Source organism: Caloenas nicobarica, chromosome 4 (genome assembly GCF_036013445.1).
Source record: "Caloenas nicobarica isolate bCalNic1 chromosome 4, bCalNic1.hap1, whole genome shotgun sequence".
In the NCBI taxonomy this organism is placed as follows: domain Eukaryota; kingdom Metazoa; phylum Chordata; class Aves; order Columbiformes; family Columbidae; genus Caloenas; species Caloenas nicobarica.
Window position 1 is genome coordinate 22,246,001 of NC_088248.1, and position 12,505 is coordinate 22,258,505.

The window sequence follows — 12,505 nt, forward strand, 5'->3', positions numbered from 1 at the left end:
GATCTGGGGCAGGCAGAGCTTGGACACTCACTTTTAGCCTTTAACCATCTGTCGCTAACTGCATCTCAACTTTCATCCCTTTTTCAGGATTCCCAGGGATTTGAAAAACAAACACTGAAAAGGTCACAAGTACACAGAAGGAAAAACAGCTGAAGAGACTGCATCCAACTCAGGCTGTAACAAATGCAATTAGACCCAGACAAAGCAAATGAGGAATTATTGGAAGGTTTCACCGTCGCTCTCACTACGTCAGAAATTTTTGCTGTAAAGCATGAGTTTGACTTGCATCACATAAAATTAGGATTTGAAATGAGAAAAAGCAGCAGCTCTCTTCCTCTACAACAGGAAAAGGATGCGAAGTACCTAAAAACATTTGGGTTTAGTACAGCTATTGTAACAGCACTTCTCTCCAGCCGATTTTCTGGATTTGCATATGTTTAGAAGAATAACAAATATTCCTCTTTTCTGCCTTTCCTCGTGTAAGGGGGTATTATTTCCAGTTAACATTTTGGAACCTGAGGCACGGGAAGTTCTCTGCACAAGCCAGCGGGAAATCAGCACTCTCCCCTGTACTCTCTCTGATCCTTGGAAAGTACTTAAGAGCACTTGCCAGTTTCTCTCCACTGACCAGGAAGGAAACTCTAGAAAAATCAGCAAAAGTGAAGCCACCAGTTTTCAGTTAGACCATTTTGAATGTGGGCAGGTTAGGCTACCAGTATGAGTTCAGTGATAAGGAGCAAGCTGTTGCAACTGCTGGTACAGCGGTAGGTACTTGGTCATCCCTGTGAAATGCTGCTGTGTTCCTTATGCTGGTATGTGGAGAAGTCTAGATGCTTTGGAATAAGATTCAAAAAAAAGCCCAGCATAATGAGCAGGAAAACTACCGTATTTTGTAACACACAAAGGGAAGTGAGCATGGACCCAGCCCAGAGAACTACAGCTTAGTGAGCAGAGCCTTCTTCTGGAACACAGGTGTAAACTCCTTTGGTCAGCTCGAAGCTCAGCTTTTCTAAGCAAATACCACCACCACTGAGCAGCTGAAGAGAAAAGCAACATTTGCTTCCCTCTTATGTATTTTGCAGAGCCTACTCTAAGAACAGCAGAAGACAGAACACCAGAGAAGAGAAACACCAGGCAGAGAAACCCTAACTTTATGAATTGTGAGAATCCTTAGAGAGGTGTCTTTCCAGTACTGTCTCATTTGAGGCAGTTCAGATCATAGTCTGAACCGGAGCTTTAGATGTCTAGGGACTTCTGATATAAATGAATATAGGCACACATAGAAAGTGGCCAAGGCTGAGTATGGACTTGCGAAGACTTAAAATTTGGACGCAGGCAGTCCAAAGGGCAGGCACCTAGGTGAAGCTCCTGATGTGAATTTATACCTAAAACATCGCTGATAAAGTGAGCTTATTTGACTTGCTAAATGCACTTACAAATCCATCTTCTTCACAGTGAAATAGTTGCTTGGCATGAAGTTATTTCCTGCCCTCCTTAAGCATGTACAGAAAGAATTGCAAAGTCCTGCTCCAGCACTTTTACAGTCAGTCCAAAGGCTGGGTCTTGGCGCATCCATATCAGGTGGAGACAGCAAAGATTGCTTCAGAGCAGAGCAGTATTACTTCCTCAAAAGAACTAAAGAGGAGGTAGAAATGGTACCGAGCCTTTGCACCAATCACTCTGTTAACTACCAGAGACTGCAAAAGAAAGGCCAGGCTTGTGGCCAAGCCATTTTTTTTGTGCTCAGTCTAATTCTTGGTAGTAACTCAGCTTTATCTGTGATGTTGGGCAAGTCGGTTATCAGTTTCTCAGTTATCCACCTGTAAAGAGGGAATTCAGAGTACCTCCATGTTTCTTCACCATCTGCCAGGTCTGTTTTCATTGTAAATATTGGGCAGTAAATGTCTTCTATTATTCATAGACTAAGGCCAGACGAGACTAGAACACCTTCTTGTCTGACCTCCTGCCTACCAAAGGCTATTATGTGTATATACAATACACAGTGGGGAGCTGATCACAAATGGGGTCTCCAGGTGCTCTTCCAACAGACAAGAAATAGTAATGTTAGCTCACACACAGCTATCGCCCTCCTCTATATGTCCAAATGACTTGGTCTTTTTAGAATTTTGAAGTAATTTTTGGTATTTTTATAAAGTTAGCAAACTTCTGTGTGTTTCTTCCTTGTTTTGAAAGTTGTTTCAGAAAACAATTTTTTTAAATGGAAGAAGTTACTGAAGGAGTTCATAAACATTAGGATATTTCAAATATCCTGTACACCAATGCGCGCAGCATGGGGAATAAGCAGGAGGAGTTAGAAACCTGCGTTCGGTCAGGAGATTATGATCTGGTGGCAATTACAGAGACATGGTGGGACAGCTCACATGACTGGAATGTGGTCATGGATGGCTATGCCCTTTTCAGGAAAGACAGGCCAGCCAAGCGTGGTGGTGGAGTTGCTCTTTATGTGAGAGAGCAACTGCAATATATAGAGTACTGTCCAGGTGCGGTTGAGGAGCAAGTTGAGAGTCTGTGGGTGAGAATTAAGGGGCAGGCTGGCAGGGGTGACACTGTTGTGGGTGTCTATTACAGGCCACCAGATCAGGGTGAGGAAGTTGATGAGGCCTTCTACGGGCAGCTGAGCGTGGCCTCACAGTCACAGGCCCTGGTTGTTGTGGGGGATTTTAACTACCCTGATGTTTGCTGGAAGGACTACTCAGCCAGCCAGCCTCAGTCTAGGAGGTTCCTCCAGTGCATTGACGATAACTTTCTGATGCAAATGGTGGAGGAGCCGACTAGAAGAGGTGCGCTGCTGGATCTCGTCCTCGCTAACAAGGAGGGTCTGGTCGAAGCAGTAAAGGTGGGGGGCTGCCTTGGTTGCAGTGACCATGAGATGGTGGAGTTCAGAATCTCCTGTGGTGGGAGCAGAATACCGAGCAGAATTGCAACCCTGGACTTCAGCAGGGCCGACTTTGGCCTTTTCAAACAGTTGCTGGAGGAAATCCCGTGGGCAAGGCTGCTTGAAGGTAAAGGCGCCCAAGATAGTTGGTTAACTTTCAGGGACTGCTTCTACCAAGCTCAAGATCAGAGCATCCCGACGCGCAGGAAGTCAAGGAAGGGAGCCAGGAGACCTGCGTGGTTAAACAGGGAACTGCTGGGCAAACTCAAGTGGAAGAGGAGGGTTTACAAATCATGGAAGGAGGGGCTGGCCACTTGGGAAGAATATAAGGCTGTTGTCAGAGGATGTAGGGAGGCAACTAGGAAAGCTAAGGCCTCCTTAGAGTTAAACCTGGCGAGAGGGGTCAAGGACAACAGGAAGAGCTTCTTCAAATACATGGCAGATAAAACTAACACCAGAGGCAATGTAGGCCCACTGATGAACGGGGTGGGTGCCCTGGTGACAGAAGATACAGAGAAGGCAGAATTACTGAATGCCTTCTTTGTCTCTGTCTACTCTGCCGGAGGCTGTCCTGAGGAGCCCCGTACCCCTGAGGCCCCAGAGGAAGGCAGGGCAATGGAGGAGTCTGCCTCAGTTGATGAGGACTGGGTTAGGGAGCAATTAAGCAATCTGGACATCCATAAATCCATGGGTCCAGATGGGATGCACCCGAGGGTGCTGAGGGAGCTGGCTGAAGTCATTGCTGGACCGCTCTCCATCATCTTTGCCAAGTCTTGGGAAACGGGAGAGGTGCCTGAGGACTGGAGGAAAGCAAATATCACTCCGGTCTTCAAAAAGGGCAAGAAGGAGGACCCGGGCAACTATAGACCGGTCAGCCTCACCTCCATCCCTGGGAAAGTGATGGAACACCTTATCCTTGGTGCCATCTTAAGACATATCAAGGATAAGAGGGTCATCAGGGACAGTCAACATGGCTTCACCAAGGGGAAGTCGTGCTTGACCAACCTCATAGCCTTTTATGAAGACGTAACAAGGTGGATTGACGATGGCAGAGCAGTGGATGTGGTCTACCTTGACTTCAGCAAAGCATTTGACACCGTCTCCCACAGCATCCTCACGGCAAAACTGAGGAAGAGTGGACTGGATGATCGGGTAGTGAGGTGGACTGCAAACTGGCTGAAGGAGAGAAGCCAGAGAGTTGTGATCAATGGGGCGGAGTCTGGTTGGAGGCCTGTATCTAGTGGAGTGCCTCAAGGGTCAGTTCTGGGACCAATACTGTTCAATATATTCATCAATGACTTGGATGAGGGAATTGAGTGTACTATCAGCAAGTTTGCTGATGACACCAAGCTGGGAGGAGTGGCTGACACGCCAGAGGGCTGTGCTGCCATCCAGCGAGATCTGGACAGGCTAGAGAGTTGGGCGGGGAAAAATTTAATGAAATATAACAAGGGGAAATGTAGAGTCTTGCATCTGGGCAGGAACAACCCCAGGTTCCAGTACAGGTTGGGGAATGACCTATTAGAGAGCAGTGTAGGGGAAAGAGACCTGGGGGTCCTGGTGGACAGCAGGATGACCATGAGCCAGCACTGTGCCCTTGTGGCCAAGAAGGCCAATGGCATCCTGGGGTGTATTAGAAGGGGGGTGGTTAGTAGGTCCAGAGAGGTTCTCCTTCCCCTCTACTCTGCCCTGGTGAGACCTCATCTGGAATATTGTGTCCAGTTCTGGGCCCCTCAGTTCAAGAAGGACAGGGAACTGCTGGAGAGAGTCCAGCGCAGGGCCACAAAGATGATTAAGGGAGTGGAGCATCTCCCTTATGAGGAAAGGCTGAGGGAGCTGGGTCTCTTTAGCTTGGAGAAGAGGAGACTGAGGGGTGACCTCATTAATGTTTATAAATATATAAAGGGTGGGTGTCACGAGGATGGAGCTAGGCTCTTCTCGGTGACAACCAACAGTAAGACAAGGGGTAATGGGTCCAAGCTGGAACACAAGAGGTTCCACTTAAATGTGAGAAGAAACTTCTTCTCAGTGAGGGTGACAGAACACTGGAACAGGCTGCCCAGGGGGGTTGTGGATTCTCCTTCTCTGGAGACATTCAAAACCCGCCTGGACGCCTTCCTGTGTAACCTCACCTAAGTTTTCCTGCTCTGGCAGGGGGATTGGACTAGATGATCTTTTGAGGTCCCTTCCAATCCCTAACATTCTGTGATTCTGTGATTCTGTGAAAGCCAAAATGCTTGGACATCCCAGCTCCTGAATGGTGTGTGCTAACACACTTAGCACTAGTGTAACTGTTTTAAAATTAAACATGATATAGCTTTAAGAGAAAATAAATTCTGGAAATCAATACATATATGCATATATATAAAAATCAAATCTCCTTAATTTAACTTACCTGGCTCAATGTCTAAATATTATAAGGCTTTTCCAACTAAAATATTCTCATTGTTGATGTAAGTTGACAAAAACATGAGTAACCCAAGTTTAGCAAAATCACGATCCTTAATTTTCATGCATTTTCGCATTATGTCCTCAGCAGCAACATTTGTTTTCTATAGGTTTACAATAGAGTATTTAAATGGCACTCAGCTCTATTTAGGAAAGGAGGAAATAAAATTCAGCTTAATGAGAATTAAGTTTACTCCTCATTTCTGCTGGTATAAAAAACCCACACAACTACTCAAAGTAATAGTAGAATTTTCATATCTTGCACCTTGATGGACTAGAACAAAATAGTTTAAAAGAAAATACTGAGGCAAGAAATGTGACAGAAGGTGTCATGTATGTACTATTACATCACCTGTTTATCCAGTTTATAATTATATTACACACTGCCATCGTGTCAGCTCTCAGAAAAACACCATCATATTGACAAAGGCAGTAATTCACATTGTTTATCATCTGAGTGTGTCTGCACGTGTGTGTTTTTCCTCAGGCTTTCCAATTCTTGTTTAAGAAACTGTGATCATCTCAGTGTCAAAATTTAACTTATCGGATGCAATATATATTGAGGGAGTAAAATAAAAGGGCTCACAGCATGCAAGAATTCAAACAATATGATTTGATCATCCCCCTTGGACTTAATCCCTGTGATTCTGTGACACCTAGCACTGAGGTGAGTGAGCTGGAAGATGTGCTGCCCGTTTTCTGCCTCCTTATAACACAACCAAGACGATTTAACTATAAAATTTGAGACAGAATGTAAGACAGTCCTTGATCGCACTCCCTTCTCATTTAACAGCTACATGAGTAACTTCTCCGAGAACTTATTTCAGGAAAGAGTACACTGGAGAAAGGAGGTATAGTTCATCAGATCTGAAAATAAAATCTACCTAACCTAGACACAGGCAGGACAATAACTCAGCTTGGAGGGAGGTCACATTCAGGAAAACGCCCTATGGGCAAGGACTCCAAAACTCAGCATGAACCCTGTTGTGCAGGATGGGATGAGGCAAACTGGAAGTGGAGGAAATGAGAACTGTGAGAAGAGGGGCAGAGCGGTACTACTCAGAGTAAGAATGTGATATCAGGAAGCAACAGGATACTTGTAGGTTTTTAAGGGATACCAGCTCATCTAATGCAGCCCTGAAGAGTACTGGGTTGAGAAGACAGCAAAGCAGAGAGAAACGAACCAAGAACAAGCCAGAAAACTGGAGAGAGAGCTGAGGTAGCTATGAACAATAAAGACAAGTGAGATGAAGGATTAAAGGAAGAAGAATTTTGGGACAAAATACAGTGGTGGGGAGAAGGATGAAGTAGAAGGTTGAAGCAGGGAAATGAGGAATAATCATACAAGGACAGAAAGGTTCAGTCTTTGAGGATCTGGTCAGCTGGCCAAGATTCTTTTCCCAGGAACATGGATGGTATGGGCAATAGGTTAGGGAATCCACAGGATGCACACCCTTTCTTCTCTCTACTGAGAGTCAGTAGAGAGGAAGATAACTCTCTGTCACTGCTGTCAATGACACAGTTAGGTCGAGTAGCAGCAGATGGCTGTCAGATGTGTCCAAAGATTGCCACCTTGCTGGAGATCCCTGTGGGTGTTGTTATGATTCCACAAAATATAGTTTGGTGTTTTCAGTTTCTTTTCTAAAAATCTGAGGAACTACACAAAATATTAAAAACAATATTATGCTTGCAAGTAAAGAATTTTTGTCCCATTTCTTTTTCTGTTGTTTTTGTTGTAGCTGTTTCTTTTCTAAGTAATGCAGAAAATGAGTGGCAAGTTAAGGGGTTCACTGTAGGGAGAAAAAAGTATATTCTTAGGGTCAAGACAGTTGAATACTGCCTGAAGAATGAGACCCTATGTCTGCCTCTGTATATAACATGAGGCAGGACTCCAAAGGAAACCTTCACTAACGGGGTGGTCACTTAATTCTGTCACTTTTTACATGTCCCATCTAAAACATCTGCCCAAGTTTACTGAGTACTCACAGTTTCAGCCAAACTTTAACATATTATAATGGTATTCTAAATACCTAATACAGTATGCTTTGAAAAGCATTTTCAAGACATCTCACTGTAACCACCAAAATTAATAGCAGTTTGGCAATATTTAACTTTGTCTCAAAACACTGTCTAGGTTGTTCAGTAGCACTGCTTGATTTTATACAGATACTGTAAATCCACAAAGAAATTACTAGTTCAGTCATCATAATAGAATAAAATTAGTGTATCTCATCTTTTTCAATGAAGATAAAATAAAGCATTGAATGCTGATGAAGTAAAGACCATCACAGCTGAGGATGAAAGAAGATGCTGACATAAAAATAAGTAGTGTGTGTTTGTATGTGTAAACACCGTGTATTACTACTTCTGCAGAAATGAGAAAACACAGGATGCATGGGCAATGTTAAATTTAACATGTGCTTGATTTTGCAGCCTTAGTAACGCTTCGTTAATCCAGATTTTTGAGTGCAATATGCTATAGATAATCTCATATATGTCGTTTTCGAGAATTTATAGGGAAGAGACAAACTCTCAAAAAGCTGAATCAGAGCATAACCCTTTTTGCACCAGTTTGGGAAAAGATGTAACCGTAAGCTGACACGTTACCTCAGAGCCACTGGCATCACAAAGATCTGTCAAAGATTTGGGCTGGACTAACAAGATTAACTTGAATCATCCTAATGTTCTGGGTCCTCGTTTGCCCCCAGGAGGGTGCTGGGACGGAGGGGAAGGTGCTCGGAGCTCCTCCGGGGCGGGCGGCGGTGCCGAAGAGCGGCGGCACCATCTAGCGGGCCGCCCGAGCGCTGCCGCCCGCCGCCCGGACAGCGCGGTCGCTGCTCCCGGGGCTCCCGCCGGAATGGGAGCGGGACATACACACACACACTGGCTCTCTAGGGAGAGAGACCTTGTTATTGAGATTTTCGTAATCGCCCTGAAGATACAACTGAAAGGTACGTCAGATAAATGAGGAGTACCATGTAAATCAGGGGAGCTGGGGACAGACACACAGACATAAGGTTTTAAAGCATCCTCTGTTTTGGCCATAGATGCCAATTTAAGGTAAAAAACTCTAATAAGTCTCCAGTCAGCATACTTTTTTTTTTATTCCCCCCTCCAGCTCCGAAAAAAAGAGCGAAATCCTCAACACCACCACAACTCCTCTGTCAGATCAAAAATAAATAAATAATAATTACAAACAAAAGAAAAAAACAAAAAGAAAAACAAGAACTTCCTAATGAAGAGGCTATGATGTATTTTCTGAAGACGTGGGCAAAAAGTATTTTTCCCCTTCCTATCTTAGAAAGCTGTTTCTGGAAAGCATCATTCAACTGACACTTGCTGGGGAAACATGCCATGGAAATGCCAAGGCCAAATGGTTAAAACCTGGCACACAACACTCAGTTGAAACCAGAGCCTTATAAGCAGGAGTGCTGAGCAAAACATGCATAATTGCTGCCACTTCATACTCTAGCCCTTCAAAACTTACACAGGCTACACAAGGAGATGAAATTAATTACGCACTATTTCGCACCCCAGATGCTCTATTACATCCACACAAGTCAACCTAACATTTCTAAAAAAACCCCGATATTTCACTAAAATGCAGTCCTACTTGAATGACCTTTGAAAAACAGGAAATAGTATGTACCTGCCAAGAACCTCTTGAGGGTTCATTCAACGTAATGTATCCATCAGCACACGAGATCAAGTCTTTGGGAAGTGTTACAAAGGAAGTTTCTTTATCTGAAACCTAACTTTTCTTTGTGAGCTCATGAGCCCTGTGTTTATTTGTCATCCATACAGACAGTGAGGCTTCTGCTTCTTTTTGCGTTTGTACCAGAGCAAAGTTTAGGAGGCTTATACCATCACAGGCTTTAGTAAAAGGCAAATATGGCTGTGGTGGTTTAAGCCCTATCCACATATTCCTACTAGACCTGGTTTGCATCTTTCCAAACCTATCACTCCCAAATCTGATTTACAAGGGAATGCGCACTTTTTCATTGATGCTTAAAGCTAAAATGCTGGGCTGAGACTCAAATGCTTCCTTAACTCAGCTTCAGGGGAGGAAACCTCCAGCAGAAATGCAGCACAGAGAGCTGCAGGTTAAGGAAGCAGTTCAAAGTATCACATGAAGATTCACCAGAAGTTGTCTATCAAATCCCCAAGTCAAAAAACCTCAGTGCAATTTTTACAGACACCCACCTGGCTCACTCTATTATGTAAGATGGCGGGGAGGGAGAACAAAGAGTTTCAGAAAACTTTGTATAAGGTATTTGGAAAAAAACATCCACTATAAAACATATTACAAGGCCTATCCACAACTAACTCCATTTGGTGAGGCTTTGCATCTACATCACAGTGAGTAGTACCATTTTCTGACTACACAACTCCTTTTCTTAAAAGCAGTACACACATTCTTTATATACTGCCAAAAACTCTTGCACTTAAGGAGGGCCAGGCAAAATATTTTCAAATACTTGCTGAGTCCTTCTAACTGAAGACTCAACTAGCAGATTTCTTATACACAGAACACAGGGAGGCTTCACAGAGCTCTGCATATGTGGGGATAGAAGTTGTGAAAAGAACACAGCAAAATGAAAACCAGAAATAACCATAATAGTGTTGCTATTAGTTTTTAGGAGGAAAAGGAAAGGTTTCATTAAAGCACACGCAGGATTGCAGCAGTTTGTGCATGTACCAAAGGAAAACAAATAAAACTTAAACAAAACAAAGAAGACAAAAAAAAAAAAATTACACAAGCCAAGCCCTTTGAGAGAAAAAAACAGCCCTTTGAATAACTGAACACTGAGTCCTAGCATTAGTTTTTAAAGTTGTTATTCTTCTCCTATATGACTGCAGTAATCTTGAATGTCTACTTACCCTTCTGAGGTCCATGCAAGAATCTATTTATAACTGTGGGATACCAGTGCTAGCGCCTTGTGACACAAGGCCTCTGTTACTGAAAATGATCTTGGCTGATTTACTAGCAACAGAATGAGTAGCTGACATATGCTATGAGAACAAGAAGTCCAATTCTTAGACAGGAAGCAGGAGAACGAAAAGAGAAGCCTTAAGATGCACAGGTACTCAAACCAAACAAATAACAAAAAAATAAGGAAAAAGCCTCCATTTCAAATACAATTTACTCTTACTACAATTATTCTTATTTACTCTTAAGTGAAAGAGTAAAGAACAAACCAAAGACCAAAGTATCTATCAATTTAGTTACATCAGCTCTTCGATGTTCTAATTAAGATAACAAGGGTATACTTTTTCAAAGGTGAAAAGCGTCCATACCCATGAAAATCAAAGCCAAGGGAACCAGACCTGGCGTGGACTTTAAAAAAAACCCTTGCTCACAAGACTGTTCATCACCACAACACAAAACTACTAGAATGAAACTCCTAAACCCAATTTCACCAGAAGTCTGAGAGCTAGCTTTCCCTGCAATCTGTCAGAAGGATATCTTCACATAACCAGGAAAAAAAAATCCTACAGGAATATCAGCTGACACATTTTTGTTTCTTCCACAACTTTCCCCTTTTCCATTCCCTTGAGTGCTGTATCAGTCAACACTTCACAACATCCACATTCTCTTATCAACAATCAGACCCTAGTGTTCATGGCAGCCCCTTGCCAATGGATAGGCAAGTTTGACACATGCCTTATTTATTTTGGAGATTTGATAAACTGTGATTCTTGGCTCTTGGTATTTCTAAGTTTGAGAACAGATTTATTTATCACCAGCTCAGAATTAAGGCTATAAAACTTCTGTGAAATGTGTAGATGGTTCTTTAGAGGACAGCTGTAACACTGCTAATGAAATGGTTGACAACGTCTGTTAAATAATAAAAACACATTGAGCTAGCTTACTAAGGAGTAAGCCACACCAGTACTGATACGACCAGAAGGTTTGCCAGGCTTTGTGATAACAAGTCTATTTATACACTTTGGAGTACAGACCAGACACTGTACTAAGTACAGGTAAGAGTAAGAATACACAGCTATGAGCAGTCTTATCCTTTTAAAACTATATTCTCAGGTTATATAAATTACTCACTTACAAGGTCTCTTTCCTGGAATTTGAGTCAAGGGAAATCCACAGCGTTCCCACAGTTGCAAATGTTTCTGGGTATTAAAACATCATCCAGTAAGAAAGCAGCTTTGCACTGCAGTGTCAGCGGGAAATGTTTACTATGGTTTCCATAGGGCAACCCCACATCACAGTGACTATGTGGAGAGAGAAGGGTATTTCTTCACGTATGGTATTCCATCCTGAAATATCTCAGTATGGTTTGCCTGTGGCATTTGAAGGTGTGTATTTGGAATAAGCTGCTGTTTCAGAGCTTTTGCAGAGGTCAGTGTTCCACAATAAAGGAGGCTGTTGCTTAGAGCCGAGTATTACCACAAATACCAGCTTCTTACAGTTATTTCACTTCTTGATAGTGGTCAATATGTCGAGTGTCAAATTCAAGAACAAATGTGGTGACTACACCTTATATTGTAAAATCAATAAGCTAAGGAGTCTCCTTGGGTCTTCTAGTCTAACACAAAGTCTGTATTTCCTTGTCTACAGTAGAAGACATTTATCCAGGCAGTCCACACTGCAGAAGTCAACAACAGTCTAGAGAGTGCTTTGCTTCAGTTTGAAGTTGACATGTTCATCAAAGAACCATTTCTCTAAGGAAAACTAAAAGAACTGGTTAAGTCAATGCAGACAGCCCTAAAGACAGAAGGTTTTTGCAACCAAGGTATTTAGGTTATACAGCACCATCCTATAGGAGATTCAGGGTTTCTCAGGCTAAGAAGGAAAACTTGCAGCTTAATTAGATCATTATACAATACGTTTTATCATGGAGTATTAGATACACCTTCCGCTTCAGCAGGGTTATTTGGTGGTGTTTGTTTGGGTTCTGCTATCTTCTTGCACAGTTGTGCAAGCTGTCAAATTTGAGTCAATAACAAGACATCTCTTGCCTGCAATGTTTCCTCCCCCCAGATGAATTGGGTACCCATTACTTTCAAATAGGGGCTGCACCTCTGTTTCCATTACGGTTTTTGATCAGGTGTGCATTTGGTCTACAAGGTGCAATTGCAGTTAATGCATGCCCACATTGTCAGAAGTTCCGTCAGAAAATATTTAGCTCTTTACTGCTGTAA

The 12,505-nt window shown here is 42.8% G+C and overlaps 1 protein-coding gene across 1 annotated transcript in view; it reads right to left on the minus strand.

Moving 5' to 3' along the window:
• The window catches only part of TTC29 (tetratricopeptide repeat domain 29), a 220,166-nt gene extending 209,928 nt beyond the window's left edge, over positions 1 to 10,238 (minus strand). The window contains exon 1 of the mRNA XM_065634079.1: positions 10,226 to 10,238. The gene's annotated coding sequence lies outside the window, so the exon portion shown is untranslated. The remainder of the gene's footprint in view (positions 1 to 10,225) is intronic.
• Between the last annotated feature and the right edge of the window lie 2,267 nt (positions 10,239 to 12,505).